The 17,469-nt window shown below is 47.7% G+C and overlaps 1 protein-coding gene across 1 annotated transcript in view; it reads left to right on the plus strand.

Moving 5' to 3' along the window:
• The first annotated feature begins 8,511 nt into the window (after positions 1 to 8,511).
• ATP8B1 (ATPase phospholipid transporting 8B1) overlaps positions 8,512 to 17,469 on the plus strand; it is a 124,694-nt gene continuing 115,736 nt past the window's right edge. Inside the window, exon 1 of the mRNA XM_044242898.1 lies at positions 8,512 to 8,601. The gene's annotated coding sequence lies outside the window, so the exon portion shown is untranslated. The remainder of the gene's footprint in view (positions 8,602 to 17,469) is intronic.

The following is a 17,469-nucleotide window of genomic DNA, read 5'->3' on the forward strand; positions in this document are numbered from 1 at the left end:
CTAAAGGCATCCAAATGGACATAGTGAGCCTCAAAATATTCCTCTCTCATGTTTCCTTTTTCAGATGTGCTCCACCAGATTTAGCAAGTCCAACAAAAATGAAAATATGAAGTAGCAGGAAGCCTCAGGAGGACGGTGAGGGGAAGTCCTGCAGGACAACAATAATATTCACACAGGAACAGGGACAGAAGGCTCCAGCAGAAGACACTGCAAGGAGGGAGAATGTAAACTGGTAAGTTATGTGTTGTCTATCCTGAGAGGAGCTTTGTGGTTATGTGAGCAATTTAAGGCCTAAATTAATGGTAGGAAAAAGGTGGGGCTTAGTAATTGGGGAAAAAGAAAGGCAATAATTAACCCTGGTCAAAATAAAAAACTTTAGGAGGAAGGAAATATAATCATAGAATACCCTGTAGCTTAGGTGCAAACAATATCCCCATAGTCATAATACTGGATCCACTGAACATGATTTAACTATAGATGGGAGAAATCTAATTATGATGGGAGAAAGGGTGAGTGAGTGTGTGGACACATCGTTGTGCTGGGAATAGAATGCATGACAATTAACTCTTCCTTCCCCATAGCAAGAAGTCCATAGATGATGTCGAAGACAGAAAAACATCAGAAATAGCAATATAAACATGTTATTCGTATTGTGAAAGTAAATGCAAGAACCAATAAAAAGTTCTCTGGAGGGGCGCCTGGGTGGCTTGGTGGGTTAGGGCCTCTGCCTTTGGTGGGTTAGGGCCTCTGCCTTCGGCTCAGGTCATGATCCCAGGGTCCTGGGATCGAGCCCCGCATCGGGCTCTCTGCTCTGCAGGGAGCCTGCTTCTTCCTCTCTCTCTGCCTGCCTCTCTGCCTACTTGTGATTTCTCTTTGTCAAATAAATAAAATATTTAAAAAAAAAAAGTTCTCTGGAGAATATTTGAGCATGAGAAATGCTGGGGTAGCAGCATTGTTGTCTTTCGTTAGAAACTTTGCAGTACTACTTGAGCTCTTTTGTTTTAAAGATTTTATTTATTTATTTGACAGACAGAGATTACAAGTAGGCAGAGAGGCAGGCAGAGAGAGAGAGAGGAGGAAGCAGGCTCCCCGCTGAGCAGAGAGCCCGATGCGGGGCTCGATCCCAGGACCCTGAGATCATGACCTGAGCTGAAGGCAGAGGCTTTAACCCACTGAGCCACCCAGGTGCTCCACTACTTGAGCTCTTAAACTATACGTATTTATTACTTTGACCAAACTAAGTTAAATTTAAAAATTATACAGGGACATAGTAAAAAAAGAATTTCAACTGTACAAAGACGTTTGTGAAAATGTCTCCTCTATAGAGATGAACGCTGTGAATGATTTCTTGTGCCTCCTTTCAGGTTATCTATCTTTCTATCACACAAATATATAACACTCATGTATGTTATTTATATGTTACACAAATGGAGACAACTTGTAAACATCACATGAATTTTATTTGTACACACCTACTCTTCTGTACTTTGCATTTTCACGTAACGGTATATCTTGGAGATGTTCCAAACAGCAGCATAAGTAGGTCTCCTAATTTTTAACAAGGCTGATTATTATCCTGTTTTATGGATGTAAACTCTTTTAATGGACATCGAGGCCACCTCTGGTCTTTTACAGTGAAGAAAGTGCTGCAAGGAATATTTGTGTACATTTACCTTTGTGTAAATGCTTAAATATATCTCTAGGATAAATTCCTAGACACGGATTGTTGTGGCACAAGGCACACGTGTTTTGTTATGGGCTTCTGTATTTCCTCCCAAAGGAGGAGTCACACAATACACAGCCACCAACAGCCTAGGAATGCCCACTTCCTCATAAACACTGTCAAAGCAGTGCAATTCCAGATTTTTTTTTTTTTTTGTCTTTGCCTGTGTGATCAGTGTTTCTTATTGCTGTGTTCTTGCACTTAATTGGGAGGGACAATCATTCATGCTGGCTGGCAGTTTAGGAAAATTAAAAAGGCAGTATTCATATATATCCTAGGCTGCTGTAACTTTATGGAAGAATTTGAATACCATTCTTTGTATTGCTCCAGTGATGGCAACAAAGGCTTAAAAATGTCCCAGTTCTAATAAAACACAAACTCTTCTTGTACCATGGGCCCACCATCTCTAGAAGCAAGTCGAGGAGGGCAAATCACAACCCACTAAATAATAAGAACTGGAGAAAAGTAAGAGGTTTAGAAGCCTTAGAATCCAGTACTGGTGGGTTGGGTGCCTAGGTGGCTCAACTGGTTAAGCCATTATCTTCGGCTCAGGTCATGATCCCAGAGTCCTGGGATCAATCAAGTCCCACAACAGGCTCTCAGCTACATGGGGAGCCTGCGTCTCCCTCTGACCTTTCCCCCCCTCATGTTCTCTCTCACTCTCTCTCAAATAAGTAAATAAAATATTTTTTTCAAAAAATGAAATAGTGGGGGGTTGTAGTTGGTCAGATATTTCTGGAAGCCAATCTGGTAAATACAGAAATATTCAACAATAGTAATGATTAAATCATCAACAGGAGAAAATACAAATATTGAGAATGATGACTATGCAGACCCTGCCACGAGAATTACTAGGCACTTAGGTGACACAGCAATGTTCAATGCCAAGAAAGACCAGGAAGAATAAGACTCAGGGGTGCCTGGGTGTTTCAATCATTCAGCTTCTGCCTTTGGCTCAGGTTCTGATCTCAGGGTCCTGGGATTGAGCCCTGCACTGGGCTCCCTGCTCGGCAGGAAGCCTGCTTCTCCCTCTCCCACTCCTCCTGCTTGTTTTTCCTCTCTCTGTCAGATGAATAAAATCTTAAAAAAAAAAAAAAAAAAGACTCAGTCTTGGGTCTCAAAGGGCTCCCATGCAGTGGGAAATAAGCACAGGTTAACAGTTAAAATACAGTGGGATTAAGGCTTCCTTATGCTATGGGGACTATTGTTTGGGGGCATCTGGGGCAAGGCTTACCCAGAGGAAGTTACTTTGGCTGGAGACCAGGCAGATGAATCAGGAGGACATTTTTAAAAGATTTATTTATTTGAGACAGAGAGAGAAGGAGAGAGAGAGAGAGAGAGAGCGCGTACATGCATGAGTGGGGGTAGAGAGGAGCAAAGGCAGAGAGAGAAACAGACTCCCCACCGAAGCAGGAAACCAGATTCAGGGCTCGATCCCAGGCCTGTGAGATCATGACCCGAGCCAACAGCAGGCATGCACTTAACTGACTGAGCCACCCAGGTGCCCCCATCAAGTGCTATTTAGAACTCAATGAACTGGGGTGCCTGGGTGGCTCACTGCGTTGGGCCTCTGCCTGGGGCTTGGGTCATGATCTCAGGGTTCTGGGATCGAGCCCCGCATCGGGCTCTCTGTTCAGTGGGGAGCCTGCTTTGTGCCTGTCTCTCTGCCTCCCTGTAATCTCTCTGTCAAATAAATTAAAAAAAAAAAAAAAAAGAGTTCAGTGAACTGCAAGCAGCTTGGAATAGTGGGAACTTAGTTCGTGAGGGATGAGGGAGGAAGTTGGAAAAGTGAACTGTTTTCGAGTAAAATGTAAAAGGTAAATGATGAAAACTGTTCTCATGACACCGTGGTAAATGATGAAAACGGGATACGTACAGACTTCTTACGATCACGTGAAAACATGGCTCTGTATGCTAAATGGTCACCAGATATTTTCAAAATTGTTGATTGATTATGAATTAAGTTTAACTGGGGTTATTGGTTCAATGTCATGTTCATGACCTTTTCATATAGATAGTAGGTAATGAAAAACTCCTTGTAAAAAAAACTGTAGATGAGTTCTATATATTTATGTACTCATGAATATGAAAGAAAGAGATGTGAACTTAATATGCTGAGAAGTATCACCTCCCCTGACATCTCTTGCACGTTAAGCGTGGGTACTAACAAAATAATGGAGACACACTTGGTTCCCTGGGGTTTAAGGTTTCTTTTGCAGTCCAATTTTTAATTTAAAATGGTGGTCAGGAAAAAAGAAGTCAATAAGTAGTAAAGGAGGTATTGCCTCCTTTAAACCAGAAGAATCTGGAAAATCATTTTTGCAGAGACAACAGATGTTATCACCTATATCTGTTGTTTTAAATGACATTTAAAAGAAAGTGAGGCAGACTGTTTGAAGCTTCTAATTCCACTTATTGCAAAGACAGACTCACCTAAAAGGTACGTTCTTACCATGTTTAGAATTCTGGAGCTGGACTAGAAAACAGCTGGGAAAAAACTGCCTTCCAACTGAGTTAATCTTGACCACCAGGCACGGGTTACAGTAGCACCTAGTGTGGCTTGAATACCTTTCCGTTGGCATTAAATGCTTTAGTTTATTTAAAGTGACCACTGAGCTTACGAAAGAGGTGAATACAGTCAGTATAACTCCCTTTAAACATCTTTCATTCTTTACCTCCTATCTTGTAGGAAAAAATTCTAGGAAATGAATTTCAGTAAAATGAGCTCCTTCTCTTGGAACCTCCCCCGCCTTCCTACCCACATCATGGAAGTGCACAGGAGTGTTGCCAAGAAAAGGAAAAAACAAAACAAAACAGAGAGAGAGAAGGAAAAAAAAAATAACAAACAAAAAGAAACAGGAAATTGCAAACCGGCAAACCCTGAAAAACACTGTTCGCCTTATTTAGAAATGGCTGTTTCTGTTAATTACTTTTCCCAACATGGAATTATTTTCCCCTTGCAAGGGAGAGCTGCTGGTTATGGAGTGGGAGTGGCTTCTCCATACAACCAGAATACTTATTCCATCCCATCGGGGTACTCTGAGAAAGCAGCGCAGAGGATGGTGGGATCAGGGCGGGATTCCAGGACAGAGTGACTCATGGAAGACTCATTTCAAAATCAATCTTTGTCGCATTCATGAAACACTTTCAGGGATTGGCCTGACTAGACACCCTGAAATTTGGCATGGTTCTCTCCCAGAGGACAAAAGTCAGGACTCCGAGGTGAGCTACTTCCTTTCTCAGCAAGGGCAGCTGACATGCTCTGAAAGCCGCCTTCTCGATGACCAGGAGGGCACATTGGAGGGCAATGCAGCAGGACAGGGTTTGAACATGCTTGGTCTGGTGGGTTCTAGGTGAGATGAGTTTTCCAGGAATTTCTCTCCCCTAGGATGAAACTCCTTCACCTTCTTGCAAGTCTTTTCCAAACCCAACTCTTTTTTTTTTTTTAAAGATTTTATTTATTTATTTGACAGAGAGAGATCACAAGTAGGCAGAGAGGCAGGCAGAGAGAGAGAGAGAGAGAGAGGAGGAAGCAGGCTCCCTGCTGAGCAGAGAGCCCGATGCGGGACTCGATCCCAAGACCCTGAGATCATGACCTGAGCTGAAGGCAGCGGCTTAACCCACTGAGCCACCCAGGCGCCCCTCCAAACCCAACTCTTCGTGAACCTTACCTTGACCATTAATTTAAAATTGCAACTCTTTCTCCCACTCCTAATCTCTTAACCCTACTCTATTTTTATTATTTCTAATGTATAACTCTTAATGTCCAGGACAGTGAACTCTTACATACGTGTACGCTCATATAACCATCACCCAGGTCAAGATACAGAATTTTTATAGCACCCTAAAAGTCTGCCTCAGTGGCCCCTCCCAGCCAGGCCTGTTCTATTTTTTCAAAGCATTGTCTCTTTTTAAGATACAATTTGCCGGGTTGGTTCACCGATATATCCAAACAACTAGAACAGTCAACGCCTACTAAGTTCTATTGTTAAATGAATGAATCTTTTTTTTTTTTTTAAAGATTATGTTTATTTATTTGAGAGAGAGAATAAGAGAGCACGAGAATAAGGGAGCCCGACATGGGACTCAGTCCTGTGACTTCAGGATCATGACCTGAGCCGAAGGCAGTTGCTCAACCAACGAAGCCACCTAGGCACCCCAGTGAATGAATCTTTAAAACAATACCCATTGTGTCCCTTTTTCCCCACTCTCCTCACCCTCCACTCCATGTGATCTGTAAGAGAAACAATAGCCACAGCAATGTTACTGACGCGATGTGAGTTTAGGCGTGGACTGGACGGATCTTAGTGTAGTCTGTCTTCTGTGCAATGCTTTCTTGGACAGGTTGATCACTTGCTGGTAGATCTGCAAGAAAGAAGGGATCCTTCCTTTAGTCTAGAATTCTCTCTTGACTCTTAGGTGTACCGGCCTTTCTCCTGGTGGGGCAGAGCCCTCCTCAGTGGCCTGTCTTCCTTCTGACTCTGCTGTTCCTACTAACGCCAGCACCTAGCTTGGCGAACTTGGCTCATCTTCGTGTTTCTGTCTGCCAGTCAGTTGTAGATTCTGGCCACTCTGCGCCCTGCCATTACTCCTGATGCTGTCCCTGAAAGTTCCTCCTCCTTCCAGTGGCGAGTCCTTCGGGCCCACATTATGTTGCTTTACTAGCTTCTTAAATGGTACCCTCATCTTCAGTCTTACTTTTCAAACTAGTCTAGTTATTTTCCTTAGAACACAACACAGATCGTGCAATAGTTGTGATCATACATTTTCAATGGTTTGGAAGTGCTGTCAAAAGGAAGCCCAAACTCCTTAACCTGCCCCTCCAGCCCTATGGACAGCTGTTGCATGTCAGCCAACTGGTTTTCCCCATTGCTGTTCACTGGTCCCTATGTTTTCCAGCTTCTGTACCTTTGCTCTGCTGTTGGGTTCAGAAAATGGAAGGAACCATTTGAGGTCATCCATTCCAGTCTCATTCTACAGATGAGGAAACTGAGGCCCATAGAGATTAAGTGACTGACCAGCCCACTTGCTCAGAAGTCAAGTGTGACAGGATGCCTGGTTGGCTTAGTGGGTGGGGCATGTGACTTTTTTTTTTTTAAGATTTTATTTATTTATTTGACAGAGATCTCAAGTAGGCAGAGAGACAGGCAGAGAGAGAGGAGGAAGCAGGCTCGCTGCTGAACAGAGAGGGGCATGTGACTCTTGATCTTGGGGTCGTAAATTCAAGCCTCACGTTGGGCATAGAGATTACTTAAAAATAAAAAAATCAAGAGTGTCTAATGGAAAAGAAACTCAGGGCAGTTTAGGGTTTAACGATACCAGTGGAATCTTTCACATATGTGGAGGAAGAATAGTGGGGCTATTCTTTGAATATCCTCTCCACCCAACTCTGATCCCTGAAAGTGTAGGCTCTCCCAGCCCCAAATGCAGCGTGGCCTCCTCAGAAAAGGCTTCCTTAAGCCCCCAGGTGGGCGTCCGAACTCTCAGGCCCAGGACCTGAAACCCTGATCTGCAGGTAACTAGATATTTATCTGCAAATTCTATTTTCCTTACTACACCTTAGGCAAACTTTTTTTTTTTTTTTGACGATTTTATTTATTTGACAGAGACACAGTGAGAAAGGGTACACAATCGGGGCGAGGGGCAGAGGGAGAAGCAGGATTCCTGATGCGGGACTCGATCCCAAGACTCTGGGATCTTGACCTGAACCCACGGCAGAGGCTTAACGACTGAGCCACCCAGGCGCCCCGAAGCAAACTCTTCAATTCATCTTTGACTTTCCTCCATTCCCTTTAGAGACTCTTCCATTGTGGATGAGCAGTAAACTTCTGCTGAACCGAGTTTCCAGTGTGCGGTACACACACTGTTGAGGAGGCAAGATTCACAAACCCAGACACCAGCCCGGAGTCCCAAATTTCCAGCTACGGCGTGCCATTTCGGCTGCTTAGACCCCAACCCCCTAAGGGCGCAGGAGGTCGGTCCCCGCAGAAGGCCTGCTTGCTGCCACCCCAGAATAAGTTTCTCCAGGTCTTTCGGTGTGGTCCCTTTCCCCACCCTCCGCGCGGTGAACCGCGACGCGCGCTGGGTGACCGGTCCTGGAACGTGACTTGGCGTCGAGAGTGTACGGCTCCCCTTACCGAGGGAGGTCAGGTCCCAGGCAGGCCGCGGCCCGGCCAGCTTTCCGGGCTGGCGCGGTCACCGACCCCGGGTGGCGGCCAGGCTGGCGGAGGGCGGCGGGAAAATGACGCGAGGCTGGTGGGGCGGGGTGGCGAGCGCGGCCCCCAGGGAGGCGGGGGCGCCGGAGAAGCCGACAGCGACAGCAGCTGCCAGGTCGCGGGTCGGGCGAGGCCGGCGACGCGCTCCGGGGACGGCCGGGGTGCCCACCTGCCGCCAGCGCGCACGGAGGGCGCCAGGCAGGATCTGGGCCTGGTGTACCCGCCCCAGGGGCTCCCCGTCCAGCCCCTCTCCGCCCCCGGGAGGGACAAAGGGAGGGCGGACGGCCGGGCCCGCCCCCAGCCCCAGCCCCGCCGCGGCTGGCGGAGAGAGACTGGAGACACCACCCCAGAGCGGAGAAACCAGTTTGGCCGGTCCGGGGGTGCGGAGGGAAAAGGGCGGCCGCTGAGGACGGGCGCACGGACGCGGGGCGGGAGAAGGCGGGGGAGCCACTGGGGAGAGGCTAGAGCCAGAGGAGCCGCCGCCAACTGGACACGCTTCTCGGGGCCCAGAGCCAGCCCCCGTGCGCCATGAAGCGCTAGCGCGGCCGCCGGGGCTGGAGCCAGGCGGTGGCGGTGGCGGTGGCTGCGGCGGCCAGGTGCGCAGCGAGCGCGCGGAGGGGCGCGCCCCCGGCGGATGTCCCAGCCGGGGCCAGAGAGCGCCAGGTAAGGAGGGGAGCGGCGCGGAGCCCCCAAAGTTCCCCACCCGGGGGATCCCGCGGTGTCCCACAGGTCCTCTGGCCGCCCCGGAGCTGGCGGACTCCCGGGATCCGGGATGCGGTGGCCCCAGCTGTCCGCGCCCTCCGGCTCCGGAGCCCACAGGGGTGGGATTCAGGTGGGGGCTGTAGGAAACTTGGCGGCCTCGGGGATGGAGAGGCACAGCTGGCCGGACGGGCAGCTCCCAGGAGACGTCCAGGAGGTTTCACCTGCCGGGAGGAGAGGGAACTCGCAGGTGGCGTTTGGGTTGTTTGGGTTTGCCACGCACATGTCTGGGGTTAAGCTTTAAGGGGCGAGCCAGGCAGGCTTTGCAGAGCCTCAAGGCTCTCCCTTGAGGGGAGAGCCGCTGGTTTCCTGCCGTGTCTGCCGCGCCTCTGGAAGTCTCCCGTGGCCAAGTTCTGTTGGGGCCCCCTTTGGGAGCCGATGCCAACGTGTCTGAAAAAGACCTTAGGACCTCATGTACCAGGCGCACCTGCGGGGAGGGATGGAGGGCGCCTGCTGCAGGGCCAGGTACGCTCCTGGCATCTTTCGTGAGCTTTAACGCAGGTCGGGAGGTGATGGGGAAGAGGGACACTTTTCCCGGTGATAGTAGGGTCGTCTCAGCCAACTCCGGTGGCACCGCCACAGGCCATCTCCTTCCCTCCCCAGTGTGATGCCCGGCGCTGTCACTTCGCGGCTGTGCGTGCGGGGCGGCAGCTTGTCGCCGCGGAGGTGGCAGGGAATGGCGAGTGTTTCAACCCTCCGCTTCCCCACACACCCCCCAGGGAGAGAAGAGCCTTCAGTTGTCCGCCCCGCTTCTCCGGGGGGTTGTGCGCGTAGGGTCCCGGAACGCGGCTGGGGAGGCGGATTGGCCACAGATGTAGGGGGAGGACGAGAGGGCGGAGGGGATGCGGAACGCGGGAGGGGAGTTGACACGCGCGGGTCTGGGGCTCCTGGGCGGCATTTCCGCCTCGCGAGTGCCGCCCAATCCCACCTGACCCCTCCCGCCTGCCCGCGGTGCCCCCCGGCCGAGTCCCAGTCCTCGTTCAGCGCCCGCCGCCGCCGGGCTCCTTTCCCGGAAACTGCCCGCCCCGTTGGCGTGAGAAAAGATTCTCTCCCATCTTCCTGGTTGCGTTGCCTTCAGATTTCTGCCTCGACTCCTTGAGCATTGCAGGAGACAGCACGGGCGACGAGCCTGGACATCGCCAGGCGCGCAGTACGCTATGGGCGAAGGTTGACTGCTTTTAGGAACAAAAACTGAAAATGTGTGATAAAATCTCCAGGGATGGTGAATGCTAGAGTGTATAAAAAAGAGAAAGCACAAAATGTGAATTTTCACGGTCTCCAGAGCACTTTGGTGTTAGACCTAAAATGCCATTCGTTAATGTGGGCCTGTTGGGGAAGGCTTTCTGGCACTTTCACCGTGCCAAAGATAATGAATGCTTATTAGCTGGTTCCTTTCTGGGGGAGAAGTCCGCCTGCAATTACTCTCAGAATTTTCTTAATGACTTTCATTATGTGCTGGAGGCTTCCTTGTTGTAATTTTAGGTAAGAAACCTTAACCACTTTCTTCTTTGGTCGCTTGCTGGTGACTGTGCTTTGGTGATTCCTGTTAGGGAGGGCCAAATAAGGCTCTTGCGGCTTGATCCCGGTGAAACTACATGGCCATCTCTGTGAGAGCAGCTCTGGCTGTTTTCAAGCTTTCCTCCTGGCTTTTAAGGAAAATGCATGCCAGGGTGCACTGGTTCTTGGTAGTGATGGACCTAGGCGATTTTTTTCTCTTTAATTTTGTTTTTAAGGGGCCCCTGGGTGGCTCAATGGGTTAATCCTCTGCCTCCGCTCAGGTTGTGATCTCGGGGTCCTGGGATGGAGCCCACATTAGGCTTTCTGCTCAGCAGGGAGCCTGCTTCCCTCTCTCTCTCTCTGCCTGCCTCTCTGCCTGCTTGTAATCTCTCTGTCAGATAAATAAATAAAATCTTAAAAAATTTTTTTTAAATTGAGACTTTATTTTTTAAAAAAGTTTTTTTTTTTTTTTGGAAGATTTTATTTGAGAGCGATAGAGAGTACAAGCAGGGGGAGCAACAGGCAGAGGGAGTGGGAGAAGCAGGCTCCCCACTGAGCAGGGAGCCCTGTGGGGCTCCATCCTAGGACCCTGAGATCACAGCCTGAGCAGAGGGCAGATGCTTAACCTACAATCCACGCAGGTGCCCCTAAACTGAGACTTAAAAATAATGCTCAGCATGGAGCCTGCTTGTCACTTCTCCTTCTGTTCCCCTTCCCCACCGCTTGTGCTCTTTCTCTCAAATGAATAAATACAGTCTTTAAAATTGATTTGGTAAAGCAAATGGCTTAATAAAAAAGTCTGCAGACTTAAGGCTCCATGTTTGGCCTGGATTTCAGTCTTGGGGATCTTAGCATTCATGGATGGATCACCTCCTGCTGTGAGGTGTTTCCCTGTCTAACTTACCTTCCTTCCTTCCTTCCTTCCTTCCTTCCTTCATCTTCCTAAAGCAAGGAGTAGTGGAAAACCTGTGGATTTAGATTCCCGCAGGATTTCATTCAGTTCTTTTACTTATTTTAAGTTGTATTTCTTAGAATTTTTTATTATATTTACTTTTTATTTTTGTTTATTTATTTATTTTTACTGATTTTCTTTCTTTATGAGAGATGGAGAAAGACAGGGAGGCAGAGGGAGAAGGAGAGGAAGAAGCAGTCTCCCCACGGAGCAGAGAGCTTGATGCGGGACTCAGTCCCAGGACCTTGGGATCGTGACCTGAGCTGAAAGCAGATGCTTTCAGACTGAGCCACCCAGGAGCCCTGCATTTACTTTTTAAATTGTCTAAACTTGGATAAATTCCTAAATTTTCTGAACCTCAATTTACCCCCCAAAAAGTTATTATCAACTTCCTTTGGTGGTTGTTGAGAGAATTAGTGAGAGAACAGGTGAATGTCCCTTAAACATAGTAGGTGTTCTTATATTCTTTTTTCATTAAACTGCTATTTTAAAAAGAGTATAATGCCCAGATGTTTGATGTATTTTTTAAAAAGATTTTATTTATTTATCTGACAGCACAAGCAGGTGGGAAAGGCAGAGGAAGAGACTCTGCAGACTTCCCACTAAGCAGGGAGCCCAATGCAGGTCTCAATCCCAGGACCCTGGGATCATGACCTGAGCCCAAGGCAGATGCTTAACCAACTGAGCCACCCAGGTGCCTGTTCGGTGTATTTTTAGTATTTTATTGCCTTGCTGGTTTGAATTCCTTTTCATAAACAACATTCATGAAATCCAGGTGATCCTTATAACTCTAGCTAGATTTGAATCTATTATTTATGTTTTCTCTTATGAATGCAGAGGTACTTGCTTTTTAGTTACTAGAACAAGTTTTGTGGGATCCGTCCATGTCACGTATGTCTAAAGAAAGGTGTTTTTAAAGTCACTTAAGTGCATAATTTTAGGTTGCTTTTGTATTTGCTTCTAGATCCCTCTCGTGGGAAGTTTCTTTGGGGGGGTGTGTGCATGTGAGTTTTCAGGTGTTTGTTAGCATCTCTCAATTAGCTTATTTGTATTCACAACACCTGTAGATGTTTTGTTACTTAAGGTAAATAAAAATTAATTTGCTGCCGGGGTGTTTTAATAACACAAAAAGAAGATCGCTTATCCTTCTTTTTGTTAACCAGGTTATTCCCGAATGCCCGTCCCTGTGCCCAACTGAAGAGAATGCCCAATCTAAGATCTTGTCAGATCTGGTGTTAACGGAAGACTAGCACAGTGGAGGAAGAATCTAGAAAGTGTGTATGTATAATACAGTCTTTTTTTTTTTTTTTAAAAGATTTTATTCATTTGACAGAGAGAAAGATCACAAGTAGACAGAGAGGCAGGCAGAGAGAGAGGGGGAAGGAGGCTCCCTGCTGAGCAGAGAGCATGATGCGGGGCTCTATCCCAGGACCCTGAGATCATGACCTGAGCCGAAGGCAGAGGCTTAACCCAATGAGCCACTCAGGCACTCCTGTATAATACAGTCTTGTTTCTTGTTCTTATTTTTTGAAAACGGAGAAATTATCATCTGATTCTAAAGAATACATTAGTATTCTCCCGAATACTTCTAAATGTATTGTGCTTTTAAATACATTGTTTCCCAAATACGCACAACAGGAAGTATGTTCCATACTGGTCCCAGGGCCCCTGGAGCCCAGAGGCTGGTGACTTTCGGGCTTCGCAGTCCTTTGACCTAACTTGGAATCCGGATCTCACAGCTTTATTAGCCGCATAACCTAGGCCAAGTTACTTAATCCGTCTGGCTTCAGTTTTTTAATCTGTAACGTGGAATAATAATAACAGTAATAATAATAACAACAACAGCGGCAGCACCTCACAAGGTTTGTGATGAGTTCCAAATAGCAGCATGAATGCAGCGAAATTTAGCTTGGCACAGAGCTCAGTAAGACGTAGTCATTAATACTGGTATTGGGTTGGGGCGCCTGGGTGGCACAGTCGGTTAAGCGTCCGGCTCTTGGTTCTTGCTCAGGTCCTGATCTCAGGGTCCTGAGATGGAGCCCTGAGGAGGGCTCCACACTCAACATGGAGTCTGCTTAAGATTCTTTCCCTCTCCCTTCCCCACCCCCCACCTCCCCACCCTTGCTTTCTCTTTCTCTCTCCTCTCTCTCTCTCCAAAAATTGTTTTACTGTTATGTTGTCATTGGATTGCTGAGTAAATATTCATTGCTCACCCAGCAATTGCCTCTCTCCTAGACTATGTAGGAGACAGGAATCCCTTTGCATGTTGGTATTTATTTAAAAAACATAGGGGACTGTTTGCACCAAGCCCTGGCAAGAAAGAGTCTCTTAGGTAGGGGTGAGATTCTGAACCTTCATATCGAGGATTTGACTTCTGGAGCATAGACGTTTGGGGACAGCATGAAATTCAACTGGCCTTGGTGGCCTACGGACACGCCCACTCCGTCACAGCCATGAGGTTCTGGGTGGTGGAGTCGCTTGGGCCATATGGAGCACTTCTGGGTCTCCTTTACCCCCCACCTGCTATCTTTTTCCCTCGGCCTCTGTACTTGCATTAAAAAATATATATATATTCTTCCGTGTTCAGAACCCAGCAGTTTCTGGAACTTGAGTCTTCCCCAAAGGATCTGCGCCCTCTGTGTCTCTCATTTGTGGCGCCTAGTAAGCCGTGCTAATTAGAGACCCTTGGGACGGTCCAATTCATTCATTCATTTAAAAAAATGCCTTGAGGATCTCTTCTCTAGGCTCCCTGTCCTAGGGATTACCTCCCTGCTTTGCTGAAGCCTGTGAGCATAGCAGAGGGTCTGAGTTATGGGTTTGTTTGTTTCCTCTTTTTTGGCAAGAAAAGAGCCCGGGTGTTCTCTTTCCCTCTGGTCTCTGGATGTTGTCCCTCTTAGCAAGGGGAGATGGTGAGCCCAGCCCGATTCTGGCTCAGAGGCTCTGTGGTCATTAGCCATCTCCAGGCTAGTGAATTTGCACTGAAGAAGGGAGAGAGCTGGGCCAGGAAGCTGGCTCTCAGTCTGGGGAAAGGCGTGGACTCCTGATGGGGGCGGGTGGTGGGTGCTGAGGTCACCCTTTTCCTGGGGCAGCCTTTCAGTGTCAGTGGCCACCTCCCCTTCTTGGCACTGAGAATCCTGTGATTCGGCATTGAGTACATGTGTGTCCTGACCTTTGGCTGGTGGCTTTGCTGGTTGACAGGGCTGTCCTTTATGGTTTTGTCTCTCTGCCGAGTGGCTTTTGTTCACCAGAGTTGAGGCTTGTTTGGCTTAGAGCACATGGTGTTTGAAATCTGTTTTCTAACCTTTCCTCAGGTTGGGGGGGAATATGCTCCTTGGATCTGGTCAGACACCCAGTATGGTCCTCATATGGTCTCCCATCGTCTGCTCTTGCTGTTGGGGGAGCTCCGGTGGAATGGATGCATTATTTTATAAAGCACAAAGTGACTTGTACACAGATTCTCTGTGTCTTCTTGGAGTGCAGTGACCTACAGGGACCATTCTCTGAGATACGTATAGATGACCCATGGATCCAGAAGAAACGTTTAATGTTCTCTATAAGGAAACTAATGACCTTTTGTCTTGGAGGGTTTCAGTACTCACTTACATGAGAAGATGGGTCAGATTTTGTATGTTTCGTGCTGGAAACTGTTGGCCTTACCACAGTATCAGGGAATCAACTTGTGGGCCTCTAAGCCCGGCACTGGCAAACGTTACATCAGAAATTCTGGAGGCTTATTAAGCAAGCAAAAGCAAGTGTGTAGGGTTCATCAGATGGAAGAGATTGTGGGAATTCTGTGAAAATCTGTACTCATGATCTCACCGTAGTAGAGAAGTTTATTTCATGGGAATTTTGTCTAACTGTGGTAAAGTTTTGATAAAATTTGGCTTTTTAAAAATTTGTTAAAGATTTTATTTATTTGACAGAGACACAGTGAGCGAGGGAGCACAAGCAGGGGGAAGCAGAGAGCACAAGCAGGGAAATGGAATAGGGAGAAGCAGGCTCTCCCCACCCCAAGAGGGAGCCCGACGTGGGGCTTGATCCCAGAATCCTGGAATCATGACCTGAGCGGAAAGCAGACACTGAACAACTGAGCCACCCAAGTGCCCCAAGATTTGCCGGTTTTAAATGTGAATTCAGTGGCAGTGAGCACCTTCATGATTATCAAGCAGCAGTCACCACTGTCCATTTCCAGAATTTTTTCATTATCCCATTCTCATACATGGTAACCGTTAAACAGTAGCTCCCCCTCTCCCCCTCCCCACAGCTCCCAGTAATCTCTATTCCATTTTTTTAAAAAGATTTTTTTTTGACAGAGACATCACAAGTAGGCAGAGAGGCAGGCAGAGAGAGGGGGAAGCAGGCTCCCTGCTGAGCAGAGAGCCCGATGCGGGACTCGATCCCAGGACCCCGGGATCAGGACCTGAGCTGAAGGCAGAGGCTAAACCCACTGAGCCACCCAGGTGCCCCTTGTTCGTAGATGTTTTTGAGGTCATCTTTGGTTTTGTGACACTTACCTTTCAAAGAAAGTGGCTAAGAAGGGCAGGGACGATTTCTTCCAGAACAGCTTGGAGAGAGAGGAGAACGCGTGGAACCACAGCGAGGCTGGTTTCGTGGAGAGCTGTGGAGGGCTGTGGAGGGCATGACACGCCTCTTTCTCACCTGCAGCTGCTCCTAGGAAGCCGACCCATGGTGTGGCTGATACTGTGCTTGCCCACACAGGTGTGGAGGCTCAGGAGCCCTGGCTCCACAATCTGGAAACTTCTACAGACCACAGCTGTCTTCCAGGGAGGACATTCTAGTAGAGGGGAAAAAAAAAATAAAATCCTTAACTTTCCTCCAAAACTGAGTTGGGTGAAAACACATTGCTTTCTTTTGGTGGAAGGAGGGTTAGCATGTGAGAGAAACTGACATTTAAATGTTTGAAAATGGAATACTTAGTAGATAGAGTTCTACCTTGGGATCAAATCCATGGTTTTCAAACAAAGCTTTAAGGCCAAAGGTCAGTTATAGACTGTGGAATGGCAGAATTAGCCCATGTTGCATCGTGTAATAATAGCAGGAGATAAACCAGAAGGCCTTTTAAAATAATTAGATGTCAGTCTATTAGATTAAAGGTCTCTTAATCTGTATTTTCTTTTTTCTTCTTTTTTAAAAAGATTTTATTTATTCATTTGACAGAGATCACAAGTAGGCAGAGAGGCAGGCAGAGAGAGAAAGAGTGAGGAGGAAGCAGGGTCCCTGCCAAGCAGAGAACTCCCAATCCCAGGACCCTGAAATCATGACCTGAGCTGAAGGCAGAGGCTTAACCCACTGAGCCCCCAGGCATTCAGTCTGTATTTTCTAGAGAACAACAAACTCTCACTTTATGGTCAGAATGTGAAAAATTAGCCAAAAGAAGAATTTGCACGTTTTAAAAACAAGATTATTTTTTTAAAGTGAAAAAAAAAAATACTCTAACCCCCAATTCTACCATCCTTGGGTATTTTCCATCTTCTATCCTCTGCTGGTCACAGCCACAAAAAAGGATGTTGGGGCTAACATGGCTGATGTCTCGGAGGTTTGATACTTGATTTTTTGTCCAGCTCAACTTGATTAAGATTGTTGTCAGAAGTTTTTTTTTTTTTTTTTTTTAATCTTCGTCTTGGGCTTCCCCCCTTATGAGAACCTCAGGCCGTGTGAGCTGAATAGAAGGCATCTGATCTGTTCTTTGAGATCACTTGACCAACAGTCTTTTTGAAGCTGAAGGAAGTTTGCTCGGGCCCTGTCTCCTGTTCGACTCTTGGCCTCCCTTCCTGAGTTCCATGGCCAAAGAAGGACACTCTCGGTTTCTCCTAAGGAACTTTCTGTCTCCTCTGCTGTTCCGCCGAGTGGACCCTCTTTCTTAGCCTACCGGTCTGAAACAGAGGCCTCATTTATCCATCCTGCCGGCTGCCCAGGAGATGTTAAAAGGCACATGCTGTGTGCCAGGCACTTGGCATCTGTTGGTGAATCCGGTCCATGAAGAGAATCTCTTGGTGGGCTCACCCTCTAGAGAGCGGAGAGAAACAGTAGATACTAAAGGTAGTCAGCGGGTATGATGTGGCGTGTCTGATGGTAAGTACTGGGGAGGGGCAGGATGAACAGCAAGCTGGACAGCGTAGAGGGGCCTGGAGGAGGGGATGGAGAGATCAGGACGCCATTGTCACGTGGAGAAGGTGACATTTGAGCAAAGACTCCGCAGGGAACGGGGGAACCTTGAAGATCTGGGAACAGAGTGTTCCTAAAGGCAGAGGGGACCAGTTTCTCTGGGCAGAGGCCCTAATGTGCAGGTGCTCGGTTCCTGA

This window comes from Neovison vison, chromosome 3 (genome assembly GCF_020171115.1).
Source record: "Neovison vison isolate M4711 chromosome 3, ASM_NN_V1, whole genome shotgun sequence".
Taxonomy (NCBI): domain Eukaryota; kingdom Metazoa; phylum Chordata; class Mammalia; order Carnivora; family Mustelidae; genus Neogale; species Neogale vison.